This window comes from Mus caroli, chromosome 11, assembly GCF_900094665.2.
Source record: "Mus caroli chromosome 11, CAROLI_EIJ_v1.1, whole genome shotgun sequence".
Lineage (NCBI taxonomy): Eukaryota > Metazoa > Chordata > Mammalia > Rodentia > Muridae > Mus > Mus caroli.
Window position 1 is genome coordinate 18,707,342 of NC_034580.1, and position 10,739 is coordinate 18,718,080.

General features: G+C 44.5%; 1 protein-coding gene across 1 annotated transcript in view; it reads right to left on the minus strand.

The window, feature by feature from the left end:
- The window catches only part of B3gnt2 (UDP-GlcNAc:betaGal beta-1,3-N-acetylglucosaminyltransferase 2), a 108,077-nt gene extending 98,708 nt beyond the window's left edge, over nucleotides 1-9,369 (minus strand). Inside the window, exons 1-2 of the mRNA XM_021175829.2 lie at nucleotides 9,313-9,369; nucleotides 7,584-7,765 (exon numbers count right to left, since the gene is read on the minus strand). The gene's annotated coding sequence lies outside the window, so the exon portion shown is untranslated. The remainder of the gene's footprint in view (nucleotides 1-7,583; nucleotides 7,766-9,312) is intronic.
- Nucleotides 9,370-10,739: the final 1,370 nt, after the last annotated feature.

The following is a 10,739-nucleotide window of genomic DNA, read 5'->3' on the forward strand; positions in this document are numbered from 1 at the left end:
GCCAGAGATTGGTGGTTGTGAACAGTGCCATGGCCTCCGTCCTGGTTGCACCTGACCTTGAGGCTAAAGAGCTTAGAGAATCTCAAATGTCCAGGACGCTCAGAATGTGATTAGAAAGCTCGAGTCACCCCCTTCCAAGGTTCTGATTTTCAATAGCCAGCTAGAAGCTAGTGGTGTTAAGAACTGTTCCCTGGTGGGCTTCCAGCACCTTCTGTTAAAGGCAAGCAAGTTACTAGCTGCTCAGGATAATACATTATCTCTAATGCTCTCAACAGCCCACGGAATGAGGTCACTGAGGGCTTGGGAGGCCACTGGGATCACAGAACCAACAAACCAAGGCTAAGAGATCAACTTTGGTACACGGAAATGTTAAAGGGTTTGTGTGAGCAGTGATTTTTGAACCATGCAGTGCCAAACTCAGAGAAGGAAAGCTTTATAAAATGAATAGAACACCCTGGTTAGGGGTTATTTGGCAGTTTCTGACTGCTGGGTCTCTAGGTAGACCCAGTTACTGGGTTTTAAGTTTTTTTCTAGGCTGTAAAGAGTGAGGTGTCCTCCCTTCCATCTCAGTCAAACCACCTTTCTGTCATTCTAAACACAGTTTTCAGTTGTTCTCTGTGGTTCTAATACCACAAAGTCAACACAGTGCTTGCCAGACTCTGTGAAGGATGCTTTTTAATTTCTACTCTATCCCAGACTGATAACTTTGTAAAGTACAAAATGAAATAAAAGACACAGAGAATCCAAGTTAACAATTTTGAGTTACTGGACAGTTATTCTAAACACGGATGCTTGTAGTAACCATGCATGCAGCACCAGAACTGACATGCTGGGCAGGAAGGAAGGTACATCTGACTCATTTCCAGAGTTTTCCTCTAAACTTATGTGTCTGCCTTTTACCCAAGACTTTCCTCAGGGTATTCTGGAATCCACCCATGGTTAAAAACTGCTCACTGGGTGCTGAAGAGATGGCTCAGCAGTTAAGAACTTGTGGGTTCCCAGCAGTCACTTTGGATGTCTCCCCACCACTTGTAATTCCAGCTCCAAAGAGATCTGGCACATCCGTCATCTGTGGGCCCTGTACTCACATACACACCCCCACACACAAACACAAAGACACATGCACATACAATTAAAATCTTTAAAAAGAACTATTTATTGCACTAACACATTTCCAAAGCTGTTGGTTCCATCTTGGTGTCCAAAGAATCTAGAGCCAGTAAAGGACGAAGGATGGGAACCAGGAGGCTGGAGCAGACTGCTCGACACTTGGGGGGTTGTAAAGTCATTCTCCCTAGCCTCTGCATTATTGCCTGCTGCTATATTAATATCTTTTCAGCTTAAAAGTTTCTGATGTCTGGGGCCATCACATGGCTGAGCAGGTAAAGGTGTGCTGAACTGAGTTGGATCCCTAAGGACCACAAAGTGGAAGCCAAAACCCAACTCCTGCAAGTCAAGTTGTCCCCTGACTTCCACGTATGCACACACCAACATGGATGAGTGTGATAAAAGTTCCATACGTTGCCGGGCGTGGTGGCTCATGCTTTTAATCCCAGCACTTGGGAGGCAGAGGCAGGCAGATTTCTGAGTTTGAGGCCAGTCTGGTCTACAAAGTGAGTTCCAGGACAGCCAGGGCTATACAGAGAAACCCTGTCTCAAAAAAAGAAAAAAGGAAAAACACTAAAAAATTCCATATATATATATATATATATATATATATATATATATATTAGTCCCAGCACTTGGGAGGCAGAGGCAGGCTGATCTCTGAGTTCGAAGCCCACCTTAATCTAAACATCGAGTTCCAGGACAGCCAGGATTACACAGAAATCCTGTCTTTAAAAAAATACAACAAAACAAAACCATTTTTTATTTATTATTTTATGTGTATAGGTGTCTTGCCTGAATTTGTGTTTATGTACCAGGAGCATGCCTGGTGTGTGCAGAGGCCAGAAGAAGGCAGAAGAGGGTGTCAGTTGCCCTGAACTTTTAGAGTTATCACATGGGTGCTGGGAATTGAACCAGGGGCCTCTGGAAGAGCAGCCAAGTCTGTTAAAAGCTGAGCCATTTCTGAAATCCTAGTCTAAAAACTTCTTGATGAACAATTGTTTCCAGGCTACAACAAAAGGAAAGGGCAATTTTGCAAGGAAGAAATAGAAACAATGCGAACAGATACTCAACACCACTGATTGGAAAAATACAAAGAAACTTTTGCCTCCAATTGGCAAAAATGTGTATTATCAAGCACCATCAGGAGTAAAGGGGGGGCCCTGTAAACTTCTTCTGAAAGTATAAACTGGCAGGTTGTGTAACAGTGCTCTCTGTGGTCTCTATCTGCACCTCAGGCTGCAGGGCTCCTGTGCACTTGTTTCTGATTCTTGACTGGGCATGAATGTCACATGTGTAGCTTGCAGTCAGCCATGGTGGAGAAACTTCTCACGAAGGCAAGTAGAAAGGGCTCTAGACTCCCCCACTGATGTGGGGAAGACAGATGTTAACATTTATCAGCATCCCAGTGCAGAAAAAGTTTGTAATCCATGCTCTTTTTTGTCTCTGAGATATTCTCCAGAGTTTCATGTGTTCAAACTTGGTCCACAGCTGGGCAGGCACCATCGGAAGGAGGTAGAATCTTTAAGGGGCCACAGGAAAAGTGCTCCTAAAGTGGACTGTGTGCAACCCCAGAGTATTCGCCAGCTTTCTGTCACTGTAACAAAATGTCCAAGGCAATCAACACATAAAGAGAAAAGGCTTAGCTTAGCTTAGCTTAGCTTAGTTTATGGTTCCACCAGTTGATGGCTGCTTGGTTCTGTTGCCTTTAGGCCTGTTGTGAGAAGAACAGACATGGAGGGGATTATTTACTTCATAGAAACCGAGGAGCATAAAGAGAGGAAGAGGCCAGGGTCCAATATCCTCTTCCCAGGCATGTTCTAATACCCCAGCTTTCTGTCCCGGCCTCCTCACGCAGCACTTTAGAGCATGCACAGTTAATTGCATAGTTAACATCCAGGTGCAAAGTAGTCGTGGCATTTGAGCCACAAGAGTGGCACAGCTGTGGTTCTGTGGTAACCGCTTCTCTCTGAGGGTTTACTCAAGGCTACAGGCACTTGCTGGGTCTTGCCTAACCACAGGTTCCTGTGCTTTTCCCAGAGGGATTAAAGGTTGATTCTCCAAGGATTGGGGTAAGGAGACTTCTCCAGCTCTTGAGGGATCTTAGAACCGAATCCCTTAGCTTTTTGCTCACTTCTTCTCAGCGTATACAGAGAAAGAAGGTGCCATTTGTTAGCGATTGCACTGTCTCTCCTCATTTTGAAATAATATCCATAAGCATTGCTGAAAGTACAGCATCCCTGTATCTCTGAAAGGGAGTGAATGGCCCTAAGGACTCTCTTGCTAGATCTGCCAAATTAGCTGGCCATCTTTACCTTCTGATACTGGTGAAGGCTTTCTTCCAAAAATTTCTCTTCATCTCAGGTGTGGTACAGTGTTCAGAAAATAGCCATATCTATGGTTTAAATTGATCCTAAATAAACCTGTAAGATCATTGGATCATAGGGATCGAAAGGTATTCAGGAACCGCACTCACCACCTTTCCCTCCACAGCTGCTGAACTAAACCCCAACTGCCAGGGCAACTCCTTGGTCTGTGTGGGCCTTCTGCTCGGGAACGTTTGGAGCTCCATCTGACCCAACAGCCTGAGTCAGCCTGGCTCGAGGGAAGGAAGCGAGTTCCACAGCTGGCCAGCCTTTCTGTGCCATTACTGCTGCTGTTGAGAAATACCAACCCGCTGAGCAAAGTTCAGTTTTACACACAGTGGCAACCTTCAGTCCTTTTAATTTCACAACTCAATTCCACTTTGAGGGAAGGATCAGGAAGGAGTTTTGTCTTTGGAGACAGGGTCTCCAGGTACCCAGGCTGGCCTGGAACTCACTACATAGCTGAAGCACACTTGAATTTCAGACCCTCTTACCTATACGTCCTGATTGTAATGCTGTGATTGCAGTGTGAGCCACCATGACTCATTTAGGTTTGTTTTTTTGTTTTGGTTTAGTTTTGGAATATTTAATCCCTCCAGAAATTTGCTTGGGAGTTATAGATATGAATCTCTTACCAGATAGCATTAATTCCATTTTATATGATCAAAGGGGTGGGCCTTGGCAGTTTTCTTTAGGAAATAGGTAATTGCTTACTGGAAGAACACCTTCCTTGCCAGTCGGGCTGAAAAGGCCACACAGCTCCGTGAAGGCAGCCATAGAGTTGCCTCTGGTCTCCTCCCCGGGGAGGACTGAAGCCCTGGGGGTTCTCTTAGGTGCGTAACTTCATTGTTAGCAGCTGCGTGTTCTCTTGGCCAGTTCTGTTTAGCTTTGTTTGTCTTCCATGGAAACACAACTTTTTCTTTTCTCAGCTCTCCACTTATAACAGCTTGTCACCGAAATCCCAAGCCTCAGATGCTGAGCTGGATATGATGCACGTCGATCTGTAAATATCCATCAGGGAGAAAAGGAGCCGCTTTCATGAACATGGTGACCCCACTCACTGTGGGAATGCACCCCGACCCCAAAAACATCATTCCCACTTTATGTTGGCTTCTTTACCCTCCAATATGTCCTATTTTTAAAATTTTGGCTTAAAGTCTTTCCTGAAATTCTGGGCATAGTTGTGTTACTAGCTCTCGACTAGAGCACCTAACTTAGGATGTGCAAGCTCCTAGATTTGATTCCCAGAGCACCATCAATCAACCATCAATCAGTCTACCTCCCTAGCTTCTAAATTAAGCAGGATGGTGTGTGCTTGTTACTCCTGACCCGGGAGGCAGATGGCTAGCTTAAGACCTGGGTTATGTAATGAGACCCTTTCAAAATCAATTACAGCCTCTCCCAGCATCTGAGGTCCTGAGGTCTCTGCAGCTCACACAGCTGCTGTGCACAGTTCATCATGTCTGTGAGTGCTTCATGTCACTGCTTCAGCTACCTGAAAACGGTTCCTACCAGTCTTAGCATAGCAGCAGCAGCAAACACATGTACTGATGACAGGAGAGACATTGCTCAAGAGTGAAAGTATGTTCACTCATGGAGACCTCAATATACACACGGTGGGCACTGCTGTGTGACCTTGTTCTTGTTTTTTTTTTTTTTTTTAAATTTTTAACAAATGAAGACCAGGAGGCACGGAGCTGTTGAGCTGACCAAAGTCATGTAGTACTAAGTTAACGGCCAGAATCTGACCCAGTTAATCAGTTCTTGATTCTCTATGTAATGTGTCTTTTTAGTTGTTGACATGTTCCTTTTCTGAGACAGGGTCCCACAAATCCCATTCACGCCACATTGTTCGGCCCTGTAATACATGTAATGTAATGTAATGTAATGTAATGTAGTGTAATGTAATGTGGAGGGACTCGTCATTCCTCTTCAGATGAACAAGGTGAGCTTGCCTGAGGAGCCTGCACAGTGCTGTGATAGAGATCCAAAGCTACTGGATTCTGTGCTTTCTTTGCCTTACCAAGTGGAAACCATGAATTTAGTTAATGCCCCACTCAATGACCTGATCTCCTGATGAGTAGGTTTGCAGAGCCTCTCGGGAATTTCAGTGTCAAGGGAATTCTGGGGCTCAGTACATGGAGAGAAGGTTTTTAATATCAAGATGTGTAGGAAATGTTCCTTGCCCTTAGGAAGCTCACAGCTCTAGGGAAAGCATGTGGCAAGAAAGAGGTGCATTGATGTTGGGCAAGTTCAGCAAGCAAAGAGATGAGGTTGTGTTTCAAAGGGCTTCACACAATCCACATAGTGAAATTCAGTTATTGGGCTGGGGAGAAGGCTCAGCAGGTAGGCATGACTACGGGTCTTCTAGAAACAACACCCCTGTTAGGTGGTTCACAACCACTTTTAACTCCAACCCCAGAGGAATCCAGTGCCTCTAGCCTCTCCAGGAACCAGCACACACATGCACATACCCAGACATGGATACACACATTTTCACATAATTAAAAATAATAAACACAGCCGGGTGTGGTGGAGCACGCCTTTAATCCCAGCACTCGGGAGGTAGAGGCAGGCGGATTTCTGACTTTGAGGCCAGCCTGGTCTGCAAAGTGAGTGCCAGGACAGCCAGGGCTACACAGAGAAACCCTGTCTCAAAAAACCAAAAATAAATAAATAAATAAATAAACCTTTTATAAATTTAGATTAGCTTAGCTTGTGTGTGTGTGTGTGTGTGTGTGTGTGTGTGTGTGGTGCATGGGTCCATGTGTGAGGTATGCACAGCTGTGCATGTATATATACAGAGAACAGAAACTCAGGGTGTTCTGGTCTATTACTCTTCTCCTTTACCCTTATTTCTCCTCGACAGGGTTTCTCAGTGAACCTCAGTGGTAGCCAGCAACTCCATACTCAGCTTTTTAAGCAGCTGCTCAGAACCAAACTCAGGTCCTCAATGCTAATGTTAATATGTGAATGTTAGTATGTGGGGCGTTTCAATTGAAGAGAATTTGTAGATTTCATCACACTTTTTAAAAATTTAAAACCTTATCTATCTGTCTGTCTGTCTGTTTGTCTATCTATCTATCATGTGTATATGGACACTGGAGGACATGTTTTAGGAGCTGGTAATTTCTCCTTCCATCATGTGGGTCCTGAGGATGGACCCTAAGTCATCAGACTTGGCAGCAAGCACCTTTATCCACTGAGCTTTCTCCCTGGATCTTATTGGAGTCTTAGATTTCAATTACATCTGTAAGTTAAGAACCACTAAAATAATGCCTTAAAGCCGAATCCACACATATAACTATATAAATGTAACTACTAAAATATGTCCACACACAGACAGATAGACACAGGCACATTATGTTCTCATGGACATGGGCTCTCACAGGGACCAGGAACATTCAGGACAAAGTGTACCAATTGAGCTGGGCGTGGTGGCGCATGCCTTTAATCCCAGCACTCGGGAGGCAGAGGCAGGCGGATTTCTGAGTTCGAGGCCAGCCTGGTCTGCAAAGTGAGTGCCAGGACAGCCAGGGCTACACAGAGAAACCCTGTCTCGAAAAACCAAAAAAAAAAAAAAAAGTGTACCAATTGTTAAGAATAACTCCTGGGGGAGAAACTTTTTTAACCTAAAAATATTTGTCTTTATTTTATGTGTATTTTATGTGCCTGCAGGTATGGATGTGTGCCATGCATATGCCTTGGTGCCTACTGAGGCCAGAGAGGGTGTTACTAACAGTTGTAAGCTGCCATGTGGGTGCTGGGAACTGAACCTAGGTCCTCTGGAAAAGCATCCAGTGCTCTTAGCAGCTGGGCAATCTCTATAGCACCCCCCCCCCTTTTTTATAAAAGAAACTTACTTTTTTAAAACTCCATACATACAATTCTGTGCTGACTTAAAACTTTAAAATCCTGTTGTTTCAGGAACATGTGTGGCTTGATAATTAAAGCTTCAGAAAACCTGGTCATTTAATTGCATCACAGGTAAGTAAGCCTTGTTAGGAAATGAGGGTACAGATGCTACAAAATTCACTAAGATGCTGCTAGGAGTCATTAATAGTTGAGAGTTAAACTGCTGGGAAGCCTGGGAGGACAGGCACAACCCACCTGCCTGGCTACTGTGGGCAGCCAGGAAGTCCCATTCATGTTGTACATTATCCTCCGAGATGGGCTGTGGGTCTCCCTTCTCTCCCAGGCCATTGGTCCATGAAGATGATGGGTGCAGAGTTGAAGAACAGGGTTTGGATGGCCCATGAGTAGCGACAGTAATAATGACACACTGGAACCAGCTTTGGGGAGACAGATCAACTTTACTTGGGGTGATTCACAGGTTAATATAGTTTTGAGGAAGGGGGATAGGAATATGTAGGGTGGGCAAAGGTCATTGGCCAAAAGCTAAGATACTGGGGTGACTGAGGTACCTCATTAGCATGGGGAGGCATTTCAGGAATCCCAGATGCTAGCTGAGCGGGTTCTTCTTGGGAGAAAGGAAGCTGAACCTATAATCAAGCCAAGGCTATGTGACATTCTGCAGGTGTGGGGTCGGTCAGAGATCTCTCAGATTGAGAAGAGGAAAGTCTCACTGCCAAAGGGAATCTGCTAAAGGGAGTCCACCATTTTGCTCCAAGCTCAGAAGGCTATCTGGACAATGGTAGACTTCAACCTTAGCAGCAGAGCAACAATGGGTGACTGAGTGGGAAGTAGACCTAGGCCATCACAAATAGAACCAGGCTGTCTAAAAAATCAATAGGAGCCTCAAGCACAGTCAGATCTGATATGGACACAGAATGCACATGACAATGGGCTCATGCCAGGCCCCATGTGTCAGTAGACATGTTGTGCTTACATGGGAATTTGCAAGTCTGCTGTGGGTCCCTGCCAACAATTGGTTTTTTGACTGGTCAGTAAAGAGCCAGTGGCCAATGGCTGGGCATGGGGACACTGATGGGACTTTGAGGATTCCAGGAGAGGAAACACAGGGCAAGGAGAAAGAGATTCACCAGGACAAAAGGAAGGAAGAGGATACAAACATGAGAGCTGTGGAAGACAGAGACCCAACCATGGAAGAATCAGGGAAGAGCAGCCCCTTGGCCCACTCCCCCGATTTGGTCTGGGATAGCAGAGATAAAGTGTAGATTTTAGAAAGTGTTAATTTAGGAATACCAAAGGGGAGTGTGTGCTAGCTGAGGGGAGGTTTAGAAGGGCCCAGTCATTGAGCTAGTTAAGGCATAATAAAATAGATAGGTTTGTGTGTGTGTGTGTGTGTCTTTCACTCATGAATCCAGGGCTCTTGGAGCAGAGATGTGCACTCACTGTGAGCATAGTATCGAGATACAGTGAGCGAGGACATCATTTAGTTTTATAATCACGTTTTTTGCCAAGGCCCTGACATACAGAAAGACATGGAAGACAGCAAACCTGAAATGCCTTCTTGGTCATCCTGCATGCCCTTGTACAAGTCTACTGCCTATCTATCCAGATGTTTCCTCATTTTTGACAGGATGCTGAAATAACTTATGTCAGTTTCAACATCAGTCATTCTGAGATCTGTGCCAATTCATATCCCTGGCTCGTGAAAGAATATAAATCACATAAAACCTTCTAATGTCTTCACCATAAAAGCAGTTGCCCAACAGTAATGACGCAAGCCTTTAGTCCCAGCAATTAGGAGGCAGAGGTAGGTAGATATGAGTTTGAAGCCACTCTGGTCTACAGAGCTAGTCCCAGAACAGCCAGGGCTACACAAAAAACCTCTGTCTCAAAAGGGAAGAGGAGGAGGAGGAGGAGGAGGAAGAGGAGCAACAACAACAACAAAAAAAACAACAATAACAACTACCTTGCAGGGGAATCCTGGAGAAATGGCTCACTGGGTAAGAGTGATTGCTCTACAGCATTGAGGACCTGAGCTTGGTTCTGAGCAGCTGCTTAAAAAGCTGAGTATGCCTGGAAGGGAGAGACAAGAGGGTCAATGGAGTTGCTGGCTACCACTGAGGTTCACTAAGAAGCCCTGTTGGGGAGAAATAAGGGTAAAGCAGAAGAGTAATAGACCAGAACACCCTGAGTTTCTGTTCTCTGTATATATACACGCACAGCTGTGCATACCTCACACATGGACCCAAGCACCACACACACACACACACACACACACACACACACACACAAGATAAATTAGAAAGGATTTATTAATTACGTGTAACTTTCATGTTTAATCATCTGGCCATGCTCTGCTTTGTAATTTATTCTGATGCTTTTGTGTTGGGCTTGTAAATGGTGTCAGTTGGCACTCTTAATTCACAGGAAACAGACAAGGCAGTTCCTTTGCACAAAAACTAGCTTGGTGTTTCATACAGCTGTGATGCCATGAGAGACAACAATGGTCACTTCCATATGAGCAGAAACCAGTCAAAATCTGATGACTCTTGCCATTTCTCAAATTTGGGGGTTGACTAGCTTAAGCTAACAGTTAGTTCTGTTTAGATTCACATTTCTGTTGCAGAACCCCATCTTAACATCTGTCTGTAGCGGTGGGCAGCTAAGACTTAAGGCAGCACTCGTCCTGCATTAGGGCACAGCATCCTCTGTCACTCAGCCAACCCCAGGTCCCTTCTCACTAGTCTGGATATGAACTGTGCACGAACGACACAGATATTTTCTGTTGACATTCATTTCCATTAATTTCTATTATAGTCCATTCTCCAAACTTTCAGCCAGTTCTAAACAAAGAGCTTCAATAATGAGCAGCTTGACATGATGTCAGCTATCTAAGATTTTAGGTGCTCATGTCAAGGCTGTGATTTTAAAAGACATTAGAGAAAGGGAAGGCTACAGTGGTAGAATTTGGTCCTTAGCTGATAAAACTAGTATGAACCAGAGCTTCCAAGAACAGTCAGACCTGAGAGTAAGGCCAGAACCTTCACTCATATCCATATGAAACTACCAAAGCCGAGATAGGGCTTTCTGACTTGATCCTGAAAGCTGACTTATGCCTGGGGTTCTAATAGATGGGTGTTAGGATGGCTATTATCAAAGCAGGGATGACTCCATGAGTTCAGGCTACAGTCATTTTTATCTTCCGGTTCTTAACCTCAAGATGGTTCTAGAATTACAGATGTAGAAAACCTAGTAGGCTCTCTCAGACCTCCCTGCTAGTGTTCTTGGCCTGTTCCTCATTGAGAATGAGTGTCCCTTATAAAACTTTACAAAAATAACCATTCTAGAAAATACACAAGGATAACATCCAGTTAGTTATCTAGAAGGGTCTGA